Source organism: Siphateles boraxobius, unplaced genomic scaffold (assembly GCF_051911475.1).
Source record: "Siphateles boraxobius isolate OS27281-9 unplaced genomic scaffold, OSU_SipBor_1 63, whole genome shotgun sequence".
NCBI lineage: Eukaryota > Metazoa > Chordata > Actinopteri > Cypriniformes > Leuciscidae > Siphateles > Siphateles boraxobius.
In genome coordinates this window covers 3,024,849-3,045,218 of record NW_027509190.1, presented here as the reverse complement: position 1 = coordinate 3,045,218, position 20,370 = coordinate 3,024,849, and the positions used below count along the sequence as shown (strand labels likewise).

General features: G+C 47.8%; 2 non-coding genes and 1 pseudogene across 2 annotated transcripts; all 3 read left to right on the top strand.

Moving 5' to 3' along the window:
* Positions 1 to 10,559: 10,559 nt before the first annotated feature.
* Positions 10,560 to 10,666, top strand: LOC143719443 (U6 spliceosomal RNA). Its single transcript, XR_013196520.1, has one exon. It is a non-coding gene; the product is annotated as a U6 spliceosomal RNA (small nuclear RNA).
* A 4,777-nt stretch (positions 10,667 to 15,443) lies between these two features.
* Positions 15,444 to 15,550, top strand: LOC143719442 (U6 spliceosomal RNA). The gene has a single exon (XR_013196519.1). It is a non-coding gene; the product is annotated as a U6 spliceosomal RNA (small nuclear RNA).
* A 2,412-nt stretch (positions 15,551 to 17,962) lies between these two features.
* Positions 17,963 to 18,060, top strand: LOC143719467 (U6 spliceosomal RNA; annotated as a pseudogene).
* The last annotated feature ends 2,310 nt before the right edge of the window (positions 18,061 to 20,370 follow it).

Sequence of the window (20,370 nt, the reverse complement as noted above, 5' to 3'; positions counted from 1 at the left end):
AAAGGTCCTGTTGCAGCTGCAGCAGCCGGTGGTATGGCCAGGACAACAGCTGAGGGGGCAGGCGGTAAAGGCGCCAGTGGGCGCACTGGCGCTGGCAGAACAGGCACCGGTGCTGCCACGGCCGGTGCTGCTGCCAGAGGTCCCGCCGCCCTTGGCGCTGCTGTCCTCGCCTGGCCTGTTGCTGCTGCCGGAGAACGATCCACCGCTGTTGCTGGGCACGGCGCCGAACCCGCTGCCGCTGCCGCTGGTGGTCGTCCCTCTGCTGCAACGCCTGAAGCTAGCACAGTCCTCTCCTTCTCCCGCTGCATCCTGGTGAACCTGAAAACGGATTTCAACGTAGTGTTTTAGTTACATGTACAATTTTGAGAGCATGCCATTCAAGCATGTCATTACCATAACATCAAAAGCATCAAACATACCACAGCGAGAGGGTCCTGGCGTTCAGCTCAAAGAGCTGTATGGGCGCCCGAGCCATCAGCCTCTGGTGGCCCAGCACAAGGTCCCGGATGTGCTGGTACCGAAGCAGTATGCTGTCCCACCGCGACCTCCGGGCACCGCGCGCACGGCTGCCCGAGGGGATCAAGCGGCAGAGCTGGGTGCATACTGCCTCTACCAGCCGGCTTGCGCTGGGACTGCTGGCAGGTCCAGAGGTCTCTCCGACCAGGCAGCTGTGGACAATGGACAAAAACAATGACAGATATGAGCATGATAATGGGCAACATTACATAAAGCAGCTTGTTTGTACACCAGGGAAATGTATGATGGAAGCGTAGCCTTACCGTCTCAAGCTTTCCACACCAGGTATACTGGTGCGGCTTGGCTTGGCTGCCATGAAGCGCCCCTGAGCTGGCCTGTCCCTGTAGCGGGGAGGGTAAACTACTCGGGCCCTGTCGTACGGTGACAGGGCCTCGTAGAGCCTGATAAGCTCGTCTACCCTCCCCTCTGACAAGGCCGGGTCGTGACGCAACCCCACCAAGGCCGTGGCCAACTGGACCACGGCCAGGTACCCCGGCTGGTCATCCGGTCCTCTGTAGTCCTGCAGACACACAAGAAGAGATGGAAAACAATAAGTCAGGTGGATGGAACAGAGCGAGCGCAGTTTTTGGTGATGCGAGATGCACTGCAGTCGCAGACCACAAAGAGGTGGCGTGCTTACCTCAGCAGCCTGCTGAGGCTCTGGCGAGGACCGGCCGGGGGAGTGGGGTGCGGGCTCGGGGGCACCGGTCGGACTGGATGGCTCGGGCGCGGGTGCGTCAGCCGGTCGCCCTGACCGCGGGTCCGTCTGAGGAGCTGGGAACTCGCCAGGCACGTGCAGGGTGAGGTCCTCCACCTCCTGCGGGCCGTCGGCGAGCTCGTCATCCTCGACGAGTTGGGGAACGTCCCCCCCCGCGTCCGGAATGTCAGGGTCCAAGCTGACGTCCTGCAGCACTCTGCCCGTCTGGGAGTACAGGTACTCGATGCCGATGAGTTCCCCTGAAGTACAACAACACAAATCGCATCAGTCAGTCTGGTACAAATATCATTCAGTGTGGACACGTGTAAGCGCGGTGGCTTGAGTGTTCTTACCCGTGTACTCCCTGGGCTTGGTGTAATCCTTGACCACACTCGTGCCAAGCACCCTTTGGCTGAGCTGGTCAAGGGAGTGCTGCAGGGGGCCATTGTAGGAGCGGAGCAGCGGCCGTCCCTCCTGTGCCACGGACGCCGCCCTGTCGGCGTTCCACCGCGTCAACCCCTCCAGGAGAAATGCCTGGAAGTGCCAGGGATTGGCACTTTCTCCTGAGGAGGAACACAGATCTGTTTAGCAGTTTATTCAGTGCACACAATGTGAATGACAGCGAGTCGATGACAGTGAAAGATTGACATGACAGTGAAGCATGTGAAACATACCTGGAATGAAGCGGTTGAGATGCAGGTGGAACGACTCCAGGGACGTGGAGCCTCGTGCACAACGGTACACCGGCAGGCTGATCCCCCCCTTGGTCACCCTGCCGGTCTCAGTGTACAGCTCCACGCCCGGCGGGTCCTGGATGCAATGGAGGTGGCGCCGCTGCTCCGTCCAGATCTTCTGGATGCGGTCTTGGTCCAGCAGGGAAATCCCCATGGTGTCTCGTCCGTTGGCACCGCCGAAGGTTTCCAGGAGGTCACCGATCAGCCGCTCCGTCTCCGCCGCTCCACGCGTGCGGCGACGGCAATGGAGAGCCATATTCTTGCGGCTGACGTGCCTCCACACTCCGGCGTCGGACGAGAAGGTCATCCCCTGCGCCTCAAGCATCCTCTTCTTCGCCTTGAGCAACCGGGCTGCGTCCTCTGGGTCCCACAGGAAGATGCACGAAGACAGCTGCTGCAGGAAGGGTTTATACAGCTGGTGGCTCTCGGTGGTGACACCTGTTATGGAAAAATGCATGTTACATCAAGTTATGGACCCAATGATGTCTCTTACTGTGATGCTGTTTGTTTAATTATTGTTTTTGCCACAACGCACCTGACGCGAACCGCCGCATCAGGTGCCAGATGTCCAGCCGGACCACCAGCTTGTCCCACTTCCCGAACATGTCAGCTGTCTTGGATCCCCCGTGGGACGAACAACAGTCCCGGTCGACGTAGAGGAGCTGAGGCGGCTCCACCCCAGCGTCCCGATACCGCCGCATTAACCCCGCAGCCATGGACAACAGGCCGGCACCCTCGGCGTCCGTGAGCACGGACATGAGCACCTGTCCGTGCTCGTTGCCGACGTTCGTTGCCCACGCTGCGGTCTGGGCGGCAGCACCGGCGAGCTTCCGGGTCACCTGTTTGAAAGAATAAAGCATCTCAGTAAGGCTGCACGCACATAGCCAGAGCGTGATACTCCGCACCACATTTATATACATATATATTTATACATACATAGCACCACATTTACCTTCTTGGTCGAATCCATCTTCAAGACCGTTCCGAAGACGGAGGTGACCCGGGCCTTCACGTCCTCCAGGCGGGAGAGGATGTCGTGGCAGTACACCATTAACAGCCACGCGTACTGGGGCACGGGTGGCGGTTTTGGTGGTGGGGTGCACATGCGCACGACACCTCGCGACGTGAAGGGCTCCATGACGCTGAGGTAGTGTATGGACCGCCGCATCCAGGCCTCTGTGTGTGCCTCACAGAGTTTTTTGTACAGCTGCGTGGCGCTGTTCCCCCGAGTACGCTCACGCAGCTGGATGATTACCCGCCGGTCGCAGGCGAGCCTACAGAGAGGAGCACATCATGTGTTACAGAAGAGCCACACACAGACACACTGTGACAGTGTTCAGACAGGTACTTACTTGTAGGTGAGGATTGCCGGCAAGAGGGCGCAACACACAGACACACTGTGACAGTGGTCAGACAGCTACTTACTTGTAGGTGAGGATTGCCGGGAAGAGGGCGCCACAAACAGACATACTGTGACAGTGTTCAGACAGCTACTTACTTGTAGGTGAGGATTGCCGGGAAGAGGGCGCGATGCCCCTCTCCCAGCTGACCCACGACCTCCTGCGACCAGGCAGCTACCTTCCTCTTACACCGACGGCACTCCAGGTACTCGGTGGCCATCAAGTACCAGCCGTCGATGTCCAGGACCCTCCGGATGGTCCTGTAGAGCCCACACTTGGTGAGGGCCCTATTACAGCATGTCGGCCGGACGCCCCACAGACGCAGGGGCGTCCAGAGGAACAGCCGACACGCGAAGAAGGCAGCTGGTGAGGCGGGTGGCTGAGTGTAACTCGGCCGGGGCTGAGGGGGGTCCCACCACAGCTTGAGGTCTGTGGTGAGTTTGGTCCTCCCCTCGCTGTCTGTCTTGAACAGCTCCCGGCCGATCCACTCCTGCTCTTCCACGGTGAGAGCTGTCCGCCAGCTCTCAGGCAACCGGGACTGTGAGGGAAAAAAACAACACAAACAAACACACTGTAAGGAGGCTGAGAGGAGGTGCTACATGCAGTTTGACAGTCAACTTCACTGAGTTGTGCCGTCCATGAGTACGGGCACGGTGTGTGTGTGTGTGTGTGTGTGTCTGTGTTTGTGTTTGTACCTCAGCCGAAGCAGGAGTGGGCGTTGCGGGCTGCTCCACTTTCCTCTCCTTCCTCTTCCTCTTCGCCGGCGCTGGTGCCAGGGTGGCCTCCCCAGATGGCGTCTCCTCCACGGAGACACGACGGGGCTCCTCCCTGGTCAACGCCGGAGCCCGAGCCGGAACCGCGAGCGTAGGTGGAGCAGCCGCAACTCGAGGTGGTGGCGTTGGGGGAGGGATGGAGGACAACGCCGGAGGAGGTGGAGATGGAGGCCTCACCACCAGCGGGAGAGTCTGAAGGACCTGTACGTGAGCTTCAGACACATTCACACACAACAAAATGGCATCAGCACAATGATAGTCATGGGGCAACACACAGGCAGGCAAGACTAAGTGAGTCTGAGTGTTAATGACGTGCAGCATGCCAGTGATTAGATGACGTGCAGAATGCAAGTAATTAGATGACGTACAGCATGCCAGTGATGGGGCAGATGGTTTAGTGCTACAAGGTGAATGTCAAGAGATGCAGCAGGGCCAAGGGAAGTAGACATGTGAAGGTGGTTAAGCAAATCTACATTGCCACTATGTTCTACACATCTACCACCGACAAAGACGGCTACATTACCTGCCAAACCTACCTTTGGTCTTCAAGCATCAGCTGTAGAGACCAGTAAATGAAACCATTACAGTTAATACAAAAATACCGCCAGAAGAATATATATTGAGGGCAAATGTTACAGTGTGACGTGTCCAGTGTGGTGCCAGTTACCCGTTTCTAAGTCAGTGGCCATCTGGACCAGATCCTCGTCCGTCACCTCTGTGGGGGGGGGCGGCGGCGGAACCGAGGGGCACTGGTCTCTGACGGATGTAGACACCGCTGTGGGGTGGGAGGGCAATGGTTAGTTAATCCTGTACACTGAACCACTGTTGTGTTAAAGAGAAAGAAAGAGATCTACCTGGAACTGCAGGCCGTGCTGGTGTGGTCATCAGCTTCCTGACCTTGGCCTGCAGCTCACCTGGGGCCATTGGACGCCTTCCCAGTAGGGCCGAGAACATGGGAGCGATCGGCTTGCGCGGCGGCAGCGCGGTGGAAGCAGCGGCCTTGCTGGGGCCACTGCTGGTGGTGGGGGTGCTGCTGCTGCTGCTGCTGCTGCTGCTGCTGCTGGTGGGAGGTGGGGGGGTAGCAGCCACCTCTGCCGACCGCTCCTTGTCTCGGCCCAGGATGTACTTCCTGGCGGCGTCCATCGAGGTCCCAGGCTGCGGTGTCTTCCGCCGTAGCCACTTGACAAAGCTGCAAGACAATGATCAAAGATTAACACGCATATCAACAAGTCACAGCACCCTGTCGACAGTTCACTGCCCTTCACCACAACAGGACTTACTTCTGGTGCTGCTTCTCCTTGGAGTCGTACAGGTCCTTCAGGGTGGCCTCCTTGTAGTCCCCAAAGCCAACAAGCGCCTCGCCCTCACACCCGGGCTGAGTGGCGCGAGCCCGGGCCTCCTCGTGCACCCGGTGGTAACGCAGCTGCTCAGCAAAAGCAGGGTGGGCGCACGAGTACCGGGCGAGTGCGTCCTTGTTGGCCATAAGGGGGCTGTCGGAGGCACTTTTCTCCCGCTCCCGCTGGTGGCTGGCAACCAACTGCGTGGTGTAGCCCACGTCGTTCTCCAGGAGCCAACGGAAAGTTTGACCCTGGTACTTGCCAAACTGGATGCTGTGGCAGCCCAGCACCAGCATGGGGTTACCAGGGTCACCGCCCTTGGAGACGACGTGGGCTTGGGCCTCCTTCTCCACCTCCTCTGGCTTCTTGGCCCTCGCAGCAGCGGCGGTCCCGCGTGGCCCCTTGGCGGCGATGAAGGCCGCCGCCTCATCAGAGGCCCGCAGGACAAGCTGCTGCGAGGCCGTCAATTTAAATTTTGCAAAAACCATCTCTACAATGACATAGCACAGCGTTAAGGGAGCATTACAGGTTAAACTACATGTTAATTGCCATATTAACAGGAATATCACACATAAGATTAATGATATACTAGTACTACACATTCACTATTGAAATATTAACGTTAAAAAATGAACATAACTTGACACAACAGGTAAATAATGACAGGTAAACAAACAGGCATATTGTTAATGCATAAAAAATACACTTAAACTTTATATTTTGATTTCACGTGGTGATATTATAATCTTAAGGGTCTAAAGATACTAACTGTATGGTCTTTTCATCATTTAATTTTGTTTTCAGAGATCGTCACATGTTGTCCCGTTCATTTCCAATGCAATGGATTACATTACATTACATTACATGCTAGCGATCTCTCAAAATGTATTTAATCTTTGATCAGACTACCTGGTTATCTTCATTAGACCACGTAGATGTAGTTACTACAGTTTGGAGTCGAAATTCAAAGTGTAAATATGGTTTAAATGTGTTAACCGGACGCCTGACGTACGTTAACGTATCTTTAAATAACGTTATCAAAACCAGCGATTGACAGCATAATACATCGACAAATTCCATGTCAGTACATTGTAAAAGTACTCTGGGAAGACAATGTTATGTCAGTACATTCGTAATATTCTATTTATTTTTGTTTTACTCACTGACTCACTCGTTGACTCGTTGTCAGTTGCTTTGGTGGTTGCTATGACAAACGCTTGATTATACTAACCGCTGATTGGCCCAAAACGCTCGACAAACGCTTGAGTATACTAACCGTTGATTGGCCCAAAACGCTCGACAAACGCTCAACAATACGAGCTGCTGATTGGCTAAAAACCGAAAACGCTCGACAAACGCTCGACAATCCGAGCTGCTGATTGGCCCAAAACCGAAAACGCTCGACAAAGGCTCGACAATCCGAGCTGCTGATTGGCCGTCATCCAGAGAACATTGCTGGGCACAGAGCGCAAGGATGACACGCAAATCCGTGAAGCGCTCCATATTTTTGCAGCTGTGATCAAAGCCTGCTTCACTGGACTTGATTCATCCCCTCCTGCCACTCTTTCATTCTTGTTCTCTTGTGTCAAGAACTGGTGCATCTCCAATGTCTATAGCGCATTCTCAGTTTTCCTGCCAATTCTTTTTTTTATGCTTGTACTCTGGGGCCATCGACAAGTGTATCCACTCACTTTCTTCAGCAGATGCCGTTGGGGAACAGGGTTTGACCACAAAGGCAATATCTTTTCCCTTCAAGGTGAGTCACAGAACACCACTGAAACAGAACAATACATTCACACAGAGCAAACTTGAGCTAAAATAAACTTCTAGTTATGATGTTTTCACATTTTTATCATACAGTGACCAGCGGTGCTGTAAATACCTAAAGAGTTACATATGCCAAGTAGGAATACGTGTAAATGTGGAAAAACATACATGTGGTGTGATTGAACTTCAAGACCCTAGGCACAGTTGTCTATAAATGCAGCAATCATGAGAACAGCTAAATGAAAATACACAACAGCAACCCATCAAAGTTTACAACTCTTGATTAGTTTGAATGCATGATAGCCCAGTGAATGAATTACAAAGTGTGTGAATATGTATCCTCTGGAAGGCAGGCTACACTAATAAACAAGTTTTTTTTAAAGTGGTGAAATGGCTCGCTGGGCTCTACCACCTTGGTGAGGACTTGCTGGGCCCCCAGGTCTGCATATGCCTCAAATTATCGGAGCCTTTTTGCTTGTTAAGGCAGCGCCTATCCTGAAAGGAGACAGATTTAGAGAAAAAATCAAAGAATAAATCAAATAAAAAAATCTGTGAAGTCCTTTAAGGTTTTGTTTCCGACGTGTGTCAGAGGGCCTCTACCTCAAAGTCTCCAGAGGATTAATTCCTCCTGCTGCAGTTCGTGTCCAGTTACATCGAGTGCATGCAACGGTGGCGCAAACGGCTAAGCACTTTACGTTTTTCTGCCAACTCGATTTTTTCTCGAAAACCTGGAGGACACAGCCCATTCAGAGCTTGTATTTTGGTACCATCCATAAGTCTGCTCACCCCATTCATTCAGTAGATGCTCTCATACATCATGGTGGAATTGGCCATTTATGAACCCTAAAGCTCTAAGATGTCCTATTCCTAAACTGATTGCGCACTCTCAGTTTTCCTGCCAACTCTTTTTTTTTGCTTGTACTCTGGGGCCATCGACGAGTGTGTCCACTCCCTTTCTTCAGCAGATGCCGTTGAGGAACAGGGTTTGACCACAAAGGCAATATCTCCAATGTCTATAGCGCACTCTCAGTTTTCTTGCCAACTCTTTTTTTTATGCTTGTACTCTGGGGCCATCGACAAGTGTGTCCACTCCCTTTCTTCAGCAGATGCCGTTGGGGAACAGACCACAAAGGCAATATCTTTTCCCTTCAAGGTTGAGTCACAGAACACCACTGAAACAGAACAATACATTCACACAGAGCAAACTTGAGCTAAAATAAACTTCTACTTATGATGTTTTCACATTTTTATCATACAGTGACCAGCGGTGCTGTAAATACCTAAAGAGTTACATATGCCAAGTGGAAAAAAATGTGGAAAACCATACATGTGGTGTGATTGAACTTCAAGACCCTAGGCACAGTTGTCTATAAATGCAGAAATCATGAGAACAGCTAAATGAAAATACACAACAGCAACCCATCAAAGTTTACAACTCTTGATTAGTTTGAATGCATGATAGCCCAGTGAATGAATTACAAAGTGTGTGAATATGTATCCTCTGGAAGGCAGGCTACACTAATAAACAAGTTTTTTTTAAAGTGGTGAAATGGCTCGCTGGGCTCTACCACCTTGGTGAGGACTTGTTGGGCCCGCAGGTCTGCATATGCCTCAAATTATCGGAGCCTTTTTGCTTGTTAAGGCAGCGCCTATGCTGAAAGGAGACCGATTTAGAGAAAAAATCAAAGAATAAATCAAATAAAAAAAATCTGTGAAGTCCTTTAAGGTTTTGTTTCCGACGTGTGTCAGAGGGCCTCTACCTCAAAGTCTCCAGAGGATTAATTCCTCCTGCTGCAGTTCGTGTCCAGTTACATCGAGTGCATGCAACGGTGGCGCAAACGGCTAAGCACTTTCCGTTTTTCTGCCAACTCGATTTTTTCTCGAAAACCTGGAGGACACAGCCCATTCAGAGCTTGTATTTTGGTACCATCCATAAGTCTGCCCACCCCATTCTTTCAGTAGATGCTCTCATACATCATGGTGGAATTGGCCATTTATGAACCCTAAAGCTCTAAGATGTCCTATTCCTAAACTGATTGCGCACTCTCAGTTTTCCTGCCAACTCTTTTTTTTTTTGCTTGTACTCTGGGGCCATCGACGAGTGTGTCCACTCCCTTTCTTCAGCAGATGCCGTTGAGGAACAGGGTTTGACCACAAAGGCAATATCTCCAATGTCTATAGCGCACTCTCAGTTTTCTTGCCAACTCTTTTTTTTATGCTTGTACTCTGGGGCCATCGACAAGTGTGTCCACTCCCTTTCTTCAGCAGATGCCGTTGGGGAACAGACCACAAAGGCAATATCTTTTCCCTTCAAGGTTGAGTCACAGAACACCACTGAAACAGAACAATACATTCACACAGAGCAAACTTGAGCTAAAATAAACTTCTACTTATGATGTTTTCACATTTTTATCATACAGTGACCAGCGGTGCTGTAAATACCTAAAGAGTTACATATGCCAAGTAGGAATACGTGTAAATGTGGAAAAACATACATGTGGTGTGATTGAACTTCAAGACCCTAGGCACAGTTGTCTATAAATGCAGCAATCATGAGAACAGCTAAATGAAAATACACAACAGCAACCCATCAAAGTTTACAACTCTTGATTAGTTTGAATGCATGATAGCCCAGTGAATGAATTACAAAGTGTGTGAATATGTATCCTCTGGAAGGCAGGCTACACTAATAAACAAGGTTTTTTTAAAGTGGTGAAATGGCTCGCTGGGCTCTACCACCTTGGTGAGGACTTGCTGGGCCCCCAGGTGTGGATATGCCTCAAATTAGCTGAGCCTTTTTGCTTGTTAAGGCAGCGCCTATGCTGAAAGGAGACCGATTTAGAGAAAAAATCAAAGAATAAATCAAATAAAAAAATCTGTGAAGTCCTTTAAGGTTTTGTTTCCGACGTGTGTCAGAGGGCCTCTACCTCAAAGTCTCCAGAGGATTAATTCCTCCTGCTGCAGTTCGTGTCCAGTTACATCGAGTGCATGCAACGGTGGCGCAAACGGCTAAGCACTTTCCGTTTTTCTGCCAACTCGATTTTTTCTCGAAAATCTGGAGGACACAGCCCATTCAGAGCTTGTATTTTGGTACCATCCATAAGTCTGCCCACCCCATTCTTTCAGTAGATGCTCTCATACATCATGGTGGAATTGGCCATTTGTGAACCCTAAAGCTCTAAGATGTCCTATTCCTAAACTCATTGAGCTTTTGCATCAATCATTGTGTCAAGCAAAGGTATGCAGAGGCGAGATGACTCGCTGGGCCCTACCACCTTGGTGATAGCTCGCTGGAACCCAAGGTGTAGATATGCCTTGAGCTGGGCACCAAACCTGTGCTTGCTAAGGCAGCACATATACTAAAATTGGATCGATACAGAGAAGATTAGCATGGCCCCTGCGAAAGGATGACACGCAAATCCGTGAAGCGCTCCATATTTTTGCAGCTGTGATCAAAGCCTGCTTCACTGGACTTGATTCATCCCCTCCTGCCACTCTTTCATTCTTGTTCTCTTGTGTCAAGAACTGGTGCATCTCCAATGTCTATAGCGCATTCTCAGTTTTCCTGCCAATTCTTTTTTTTATGCTTGTACTCTGGGGCCATCGACAAGTGTATCCACTCACTTTCTTCAGCAGATGCCGTTGGGGAACAGGGTTTGACCACAAAGGCAATATCTTTTCCCTTCAAGGTGAGTCACAGAACACCACTGAAACAGAACAATACATTCACACAGAGCAAACTTGAGCTAAAATAAACTTCTAGTTATGATGTTTTCACATTTTTATCATACAGTGACCAGCGGTGCTGTAAATACCTAAAGAGTTACATATGCCAAGTAGGAATACGTGTAAATGTGGAAAAACATACATGTGGTGTGATTGAACTTCAAGACCCTAGGCACAGTTGTCTATAAATGCAGCAATCATGAGAACAGCTAAATGAAAATACACAACAGCAACCCATCAAAGTTTACAACTCTTGATTAGTTTGAATGCATGATAGCCCAGTGAATGAATTACAAAGTGTGTGAATATGTATCCTCTGGAAGGCAGGCTACACTAATAAACAAGGTTTTTTTAAAGTGGTGAAATGGCTCGCTGGGCTCTACCACCTTGGTGAGGACTTGCTGGGCCCCCAGGTCTGCATATGCCTCAAATTATCGGAGCCGTTTTGCTTGTTAATGCAGCGCCTATGCTGAAAGGAGACCGATTTAGAGAAAAAATCAAAGAATAAATCAAATAAAAAAATTTGTGAAGTCCTTTAAGGTTTTGTTTCCGACGTGTGTCAGAGGGCCTCTACCTCAAAGTCTCCAGAGGATTAATTCCTCCTGCTGCAGTTCGTGTCCAGTTACATCGAGTGCATGCAACGGTGGCGCAAACGGCTAAGCTCTTTCCGTTTTTCTGCCAACTCGATTTTTTCTCGAAAACCTGGAGTACACAGCCCATTCAGAGCTTGTATTTTGGTACCATCCATAAGTCTGCCCACCCCATTCTTTCAGTAGATGCTCTCATACATCATGGTGGAATTGGCCATTTATGAACCCTAAAGCTCTAAGATGTCCTATTCCTAAACTGATTGCGCACTCTCAGTTTTCCTGCCAACTCTTTTTTTTATGCTTGTACTCTGGGGCCATCGACGAGTGTGTCCACTCCCTTTCTTCAGCAGATGCCGTTGAGGAACAGGGTTTGACCACAAAGGCAATATCTCCAATGTCTATAGCGCACTCTAAGTTTTCCTGCCAACTCTTTTTTTTATGCTTGTACTCTGGGGCCATCGACAAGTGTGTCCACTCCCTTTCTTCAGCAGATGCCGTTGGGGAACAGGGTTTGACCACAAAGGCAATATCTTTTCCCTTCAAGGTTGAGTCACAGAACACCACTGAAACAGAACAATACATTCACACAGAGCAAACTTGAGCTAAAATAAACTTCTAGTTATGATGTTTTCACATTTTTATCATACAGTGACCAGCGGTGCTGTAAATACCTAAAGAGTTACATATGCCAAGTAGGAATACGTGTAAATGTGGAAAAACATACATGTGGTGTGATTGAACTTCAAGACCCTAGGCACAGTTGTCTATAAATGCAGCAATCATGAGAACAGCTAAATGAAAATACACAACAGCAACCCATCAAAGTTTACAACTCTTGATTAGTTTGAATGCATGATAGCCCAGTGAATGAATTACAAAGTGTGTGAATATGTATCCTCTGGAAGGCAGGCTACACTAATAAACAAGTTTTTTTTAAAGTGGTGAAATGGCTCGCTGGGCTCTACCACCTTGGTGAGGACTTGCTGGGCCCCCAGGTATGCATATGCCTCAAATTATCGGAGCCGTTTTGCTTGTTAATGCAGCGCCTATGCTGAAAGGAGACCGATTTAGAGAAAAAATCAAAGAATAAATCAAATAAAAAAAATCTGTGAAGTCCTTTAAGGTTTTGTTTCCGACGTGTGTCAGAGGGCCTCTACCTCAAAGTCTCCAGAGGATTAATTCCTCCTGCTGCAGTTCGTGTCCAGTTACATCGAGTGCATGCAACGGTGGCGCAAACGGCTAAGCACTTTCCGTTTTTCTGCCAACTCGATTTTTTCTCGAAAACCTGGAGGACACAGCCCATTCAGAGCTTGTATTTTGGTACCATCCATAAGTCTGCCCACCCCATTCTTTCAGTAGATGCTCTCATACATCATGGTGGAATTGGCCATTTATGAACCCTAAAGCTCTAAGATGTCCTATTCCTAAACTGATTGCGCACTCTCAGTTTTCCTGCCAACTCTTTTTTTTATGCTTGTACTCTGGGGCCATCGACGAGTGTGTCCACTCCCTTTCTTCAGCAGATGCCGTTGAGGAACAGGGTTTGACCACAAAGGCAATATCTCTAATGTCTATAGCGCACTCTAAGTTTTCCTGCCAACTCTTTTTTTTATGCTTGTACTCTGGGGCCATCGACAAGTGTGTCCACTCCCTTTCTTAAGCAGATGGCGTTGGGGAACAGGGTTTGACCACAAAGGCAATATCTTTTCCCTTCAAGGTTGAGTCACAGAACACCACTGAAACAGAACAATACATTCACACAGAGCAAACTTGAGCTAAAATAAACTTCTACTTATGATGTTTTCACATTTTTATCATACAGTGACCAGCGGTGCTGTAAATACCTAAAGAGTTACATATGCCAAGTGGAAAAAAATGTGGAAAAACATACATGTGGTGTGATTGAACTTCAAGACCCTAGGCACAGTTGTCTATAAATGCAGCAATCATGAGAACAGCTAAATGAAAATACACAACAGCAACCCATCAAAGTTTACAACTCTTGATTAGTTTGAATGCATGATAGCCCAGTGAATGAATTACAAAGTGTGTGAATATGTATCCTCTGGAAGGCAGGCTACACTAATAAACAAGGTTTTTTTAAAGTGGTGAAATGGCTCGCTGGGCTCTACCACCTTGGTGAGGACTTGCTGGGCCCCCAGGTGTGCATATGCCTCAAATTAGCTGAGCCTTTCTGCTTGTTAAGGCAGCGCCTATGCTGAAAGGAGACCGATTTAGAGAAAAAATCAAAGAATAAATCAAATAAAAAAATCTGTGAAGTCCTTTAAGGTTTTGTTTCCGACGTGTGTCAGAGGGCCTCTACCTCAAAGTCTCCAGAGGATTAATTCCTCCTGCTGCAGTTCGTGTCCAGTTACATCGAGTGCATGCAACGGTGGCGCAAACGGCTAAGCACTCTCCGTTTTTCTGCCAACTCGATTTTTTCTCGAAAACCTGGAGGACACAGCCCATTCAGAGCTTGTATTTTGGTACCATCCATAAGTCTGCCCACCCCATTCTTTCAGTAGATGCTCTCATACATCATGGTGGAATTGGCCATTTATGAACCCTAAAGCTCTAAGATGTCCTATTCCTAAACTGATTGCGCACTCTCAGTTTTCCTGCCAACTCTTTTTTTTATGCTTGTACTCTGGGGCCATCGACGAGTGTGTCCACTCCCTTTCTTCAGCAGATGCCGTTGAGGAACAGGGTTTGACCACAAAGGCAATATCTCCAATGTCTATAGCGCACTCTAAGTTTTCCTGCCAACTCTTTTTTTTATGCTTGTACTCTGGGGCCATCGACAAGTGTGTCCACTCCCTTTCTTCAGCAGATGCCGTTGGGGAACAGGGTTTGACCACAAAGGCAATATCTTTTCCCTTCAAGGTTGAGTCACAGAACACCACTGAAACAGAACAATACATTCACACAGAGCAAACTTGAGCTAAAATAAACTTCTACTTATGATGTTTTCACATTTTTATCATACAGTGACCAGCGGTGCTGTAAATACCTAAAGAGTTACATATGCCAAGTAGGAATACGTGTAAATGTGGAAAAACATACATGTGGTGTGATTGTACTTCAAGACCCTAGGCACAGTTGTCTATAAATGCAGCAATCATGAGAACAGCTAAATGAAAATACACAACAGCAACCCATCAAAGTTTACAACTCTTGATTAGTTTGAATGCATGATAGCCCAGTGAATGAATTACAAAGTGTGTGAATATGTATCCTCTGGAAGGCAGGCTACACTAATAAACAAGGTTTTTTTAAAGTGGTGAAATGGCTCGCTGGGCTCTACCACCTTGGTGAGGACTTGCTGGGCCCCCAGGTGTGCATATGCCTCAAATTAGCTGAGCCTTTTTGCTTGTTAAGGCAGCGCCTATGCTGAAAGGAGACCGATTTAGAGAAAAAATCAAAGAATAAATCAAATAAAAAAATCTGTGAAGTCCTTTAAGGTTTTGTTTCCGACGTGTGTCAGAGGGCCTCTACCTCAAAGTCTCCAGAGGATTAATTCCTCCTGCTGCAGTTCGTGTCCAGTTACATCGAGTGCATGCAACGGTGGCGCAAACGGCTAAGCACTTTCCGTTTTTCTGCCAACTCGATTTTTTCTCGAAAATCTGGAGGACACAGCCCATTCAGAGCTTGTATTTTGGTACCATCCATAAGTCTGCCCACCCCATTCTTTCAGTAGATGCTCTCATACATCATGGTGGAATTGGCCATTTGTGAACCCTAAAGCTCTAAGATGTCCTATTCCTAAACTCATTGAGCTTTTGCATCAATCATTGTGTCAAGCAAAGGTATGCAGAGGCGAGATGACTCGCTGGGCCCTACCACCTTGGTGATAGCTCGCTGGAACCCAAGGTGTAGATATGCCTTGAGCTGGGCAACAAACCTGTGCTTGCTAAGGCAGCACATATACTAAAATTGGATCGATACAGAGAAGATTAGCATGGCCCCTGCGAAAGGATGACACGCAAATCCGTGAAGCGCTCCATATTTTTGCAGCTGTGATCAAAGCCTGCTTCACTGGACTTGATTCATCCCCTCCTGCCACTCTTTGTTTTCATTCTTGTTCTCTTGTGTCAAGAACTGGTGCATCTCCAATGTCTATAGCGCACTCTCAGTTTTCCTGCCAATTCTTTTTTTTATGCTTGTGCTCTGGGGCCATCGACAAGTGTATCCACTCACTTTCTTCAGCAGATGCCGGTGGGGAACAGGGTTTGACCACAAAGGCAATATCTTTTCCCTTCAAGGTGAGTCACAGAACACCACTGAAACAGAACAATACATTCACACAGAGCAAACTTGAGCTAAAATAAACTTCTAGTTATGATGTTTTCACATTTTTATCATACAGTGACCAGCGGTGCTGTAAATACCTAAAGAGTTACATATGCCAAGTAGGAATACGTGTAAATGTGGAAAAACATACATGTGGTGTGATTGAACTTCAAGACCCTAGGCACAGTTGTCTATAAATGCAGCAATCATGAGAACAGCTAAATGAAAATACACAACAGCAACCCATCAAAGTTTACAACTCTTGATTAGTTTGAATGCATGATAGCCCAGTGAATGAATTACAAAGTGTGTGAATATGTATCCTCTGGAAGGCAGGCTACACTAATAAACAAGTTTTTTTTAAAGTGGTGAAATGGCTCGCTGGGCTCTACCACCTTGGTGAGGACTTGCTGGGCCCACAGGTCTGCATATGCCTCAAATTATCTGAGCCGTTTTGCTTGTTAATGCAGCGCCTATGCTGAAAGGAGACCGATTTAGAGAAAAAATCAAAGAATAAATCAAATAAAAAAATCTGTGAAGTCCTTTAAGGTTTTGTTTCCGACGTGTGTCAGAGGACCTCTACCTCAAAGTCTCCAGAGGATTAATTCCTCCTGCTGCAGTTCGTGTCCAGTTACATCGAGTGCATGCAACGGTGGCGCAAACGGCTAAGCACTTTCCGTTTTTCTGCCAACTCGATTTTTTCTCGAAAACCTGGAGTACACAGCCCATTCAGAGCTTGTATTTTGGTACCATCCATAAGTCTGCCCACCCCATTCTTTCAGTAGATGCTCTCATACATCATGGTGGAATTGGCCATTTATGAACCCTAAAGCTCTAAGATGTCCTATTCCTAAACTGATTGCGCACTCTCAGTTTTCCTGCCAACTCTTTTTTTTATGCTTGTACTCTGGGGCCATCGACGAGTGTGTCCACTCCCTTTCTTCAGCAGATGCCGTTGAGGAACAGGGTTTGACCACAAAGGCAATATCTCCAATGTCTATAGCGCACTCTAAGTTTTCCTGCCAACTCTTTTTTTTATGCTTGTACTCTGGGGCCATCGACAAGTGTGTCCACTCCCTTTCTTCAGCAGATGCCGTTGGGGAACAGGGTTTGACCACAAAGGCAATATCTTTTCCCTTCAAGGTTGAGTCACAGAACACCACTGAAACAGAACAATACATTCACACAGAGCAAACTTGAGCTAAAATAAACTTCTACTTATGATGTTTTCACATTTTTATCATACAGTGACCAGCGGTGCTGTAAATACCTAAAGAGTTACATATGCCAAGTGGAAAAAAATGTGGAAAAACATACATGTGGTGTGATTGAACTTCAAGACCCTAGGCACAGTTGTCTATAAATGCAGCAATCATGAGAACAGCTAAATGAAAATACACAACAGCAACCCATCAAAGTTTACAACTCTTGATTAGTTTGAATGCATGATAGCCCAGTGAATGAATTACAAAGTGTGTGAATATATATCCTCTGGAAGGCAGGCTACACTAATAAACAAGGTTTTTTTAAAGTGGTGAAATGGCTCGCTGGGCTCTACCACCTTGGTGAGGACTTGCTGGGCCCGCAGGTCTGCATATGCCTCAAATTATCGGAGCTGTTTTGCTTGTTAATGCAGCGCCTATGCTGAAAGGAGACCGATTTAGAGAAAAAATCAAAGAATAAATCAAATAAAAAAATCTGTGAAGTCCTTTAAGGTTTTGTTTCCGACGTGTGTCAGAGGGCCTCTACCTCAAAGTCTCCAGAGGATTAATTCCTCCTGCTGCAGTTCGTGTCCAGTTACATCGAGTGCATGCAACGGTGGCGCAAACGGCTAAGCACTTTCCGTTTTTCTGCCAACTCGATTTTTTCTCGAAAACCTGGAGTACACAGCCCATTCAGAGCTTGTATTTTGGTACCATCCATAAGTCTGCCCACCCCATTCTTTCAGTAGATGCCATTTGTGAACCCTAAAGCTCTAAGATGTCCTATTCCTAAACTCATTGAGCTTTTGCATCAATCATTGTGTCAAGCAAAGGTATGCAGAGGCGAGATGACTCGCTGGGCCCTACCACCTTGGTGATAGCTCGCTGGAACCCAAGGTGTAGATATGCCTTGAGCTGGGCACCAAACCTGTGCTTGCTAAGGCAGCACATATACTAAAATTGGATCGATACAGAGAAGATTAGCATGGCCCCTGCGAAAAGCTACGCCATCGTTCTTCTCTGTTTTCGCGCATGCGCATTAGTGCCTTCGCGCATGCCCAGTCGCACAAACGCGGTACAAACGAGACACCATCAAAGCGTAGGATCGAATCCCGACCGAAGCACAAATATTAAACATTATATTACACACTATTATATTCATATTATGCCTATTTCATGTGTATACATAAAAGTAACATGCCGTGCATTATTTGTTTCACCTTTTTCTGCATAGATATTAAAATCTGTTGTGTTAAACATTATATTGTATTTATATTGTTTATGTTAAATAATATACTGTATTCATATTGTTTCCCCTTTTTATATTGTTTCACCCTTTTCTGCATAGATATATTGTATTTATATTGTTTCACCTTTTTCTGCATATATATAAAAATTTGTTATGTTAAACATTATATTACATTTATATTATGTCAATAATTTTATTTCAATGTATAAATAAAAGTTACATGCCGTGTATTATTCGTTTCACCTTTTTCTTCAGTAAAAAAAATATAAATTAAATATCAGTAGTTGTTGTTGTTGTTGTTGTAGTTGTTGTTGATGATGATGATGTATAGATGCAGAAAACACCAAACACAGCAGCAGTAGACTACAGTGTGAAATAGATTATTTATTTCAAACTACAATACAATAAAACATGATGATTTTGATGATGATGATGATGATGATGATAATAATAATACAAATAGAGCATCAGAGCAGACACATGGCATAAATGTTCTGGGGCGAGATGCAGAACAGTGGTATTGATGCAGAACAGTGGCACAAGGCTTCATTCCTCTTATTTTAAACCACATCAATCACAGCAGACAGACGCATAGTATAAGGGCTCATTACAGACATGCATGGATAAATAATGCAGCAGCATACAGTGTGAAGTACCAACGCGGCGGCAACAGAGCCAGTGGCAACTGGACGTAACTCCAAAGACAGTGACCACATTATTGAACATACCCACATGTCCAAAAGGCCTATATAACTTGTCAGCGCATAAAATCAGAACAGCACAAATGCATGACAATGTGTTATACAGGTGTGAATGTGTTATACAGGTGTGAATGGGACAGACAATGTTTTCTTTTCTTTTTCTTAAGCCATATGATAGGCAGCATACACACACAGTATAGGCCTATATAACTTGTCAGTGCAAAGAATCAGAATAGTACAAAGGCATGGCAATGTTATACAGGTGTGAATGGGATACACAATTTTTTTTTTGCTGTAGAAAAGTTGTGGCAGGTGTGGACCGGTGTTTGTAGGAAGCCTCCACACCGCGGCAAGGTCCCGGTCCTTGTGGAGGGTAAAGTCAATGTCTTTAAAAAACAAACAAACAAACACTGAAACAACTATATACACCTGCCCCAGCGAGAATGCGAAATCAGTCCGGGGCTCGACCCTGGTCCTTCATCTCCCTCAGCCAGTCCTCCACACTCTTACCCGCTGCGGCGGCAGAGCAAAAATGTACATTGCCGTAGCGGGTGTGTCCGGTCTCCCTCCGCTTTGGCTGGCCGCATCTCCTGCACTTTTGTTCTTGTGGCACGCCGGCCCGGGCAGCGACGACTGTTCCTGCCGCTGCCCTCTGCTCAGCCCTCTTCCTCCTCAGCCATTCAGTTTTGTACGCAGAGCGAGGCTGAGGAGGGGGAGCAGGAGGTGGTGCAGGCAGCCGAGGGCCGGCGTGATGTGCGGCGGCCAGCGGCAGAGGGAGGACGTGTGGGGCTGGCGTTGTCCGAGGGAGCGTTGGGATGGGGAGCACCCTCACACTCTGCTGGGGCAGTGAGAGGTCCAGAAAGAGAGGCTGTGTTGCCGGAAAAGGTCCTGTTGCAGCTGCAGCAGCCGGTGGTATGGCCAGGACAACAGCTGAGGGGGCAGGCGGTAAAGGCGCCAGTGGGCGCACTGGCGCTGGCAGAACAGGCACCGGTGCTGCCACGGCCGGTGCTGCCACGGCCGGTGCTGCTGCCAGAGGTCCCGCCGCCCTTGGCGCTGCTGTCCTCGCCTGGCCTGTTGCTGCTGCCGGAGAACGATCCACCGCTGTTGCTGGGCACGGCGCCGAACCCGCTGCCGCTGCCGCTGGTGGTCGTCCCTCTGCTGCAACGCCTGAAGCTAGCACAGTCCTCTCCTTCTCCCGCTGCATCCTGGTGAACCTGAAAACGGATTTCAACGTAGTGTTTTAGTTACATGTACAATTTTGAGAGCATGCCATTCAAGCATGTCATTACCATAACATCAAAAGCATCAAACATACCACAGCGAGAGGGTCCTGGCGTTCAGCTCAAAGAGCTGTATGGGCGCCCGAGCCATCAGCCTCTGGTGGCCCA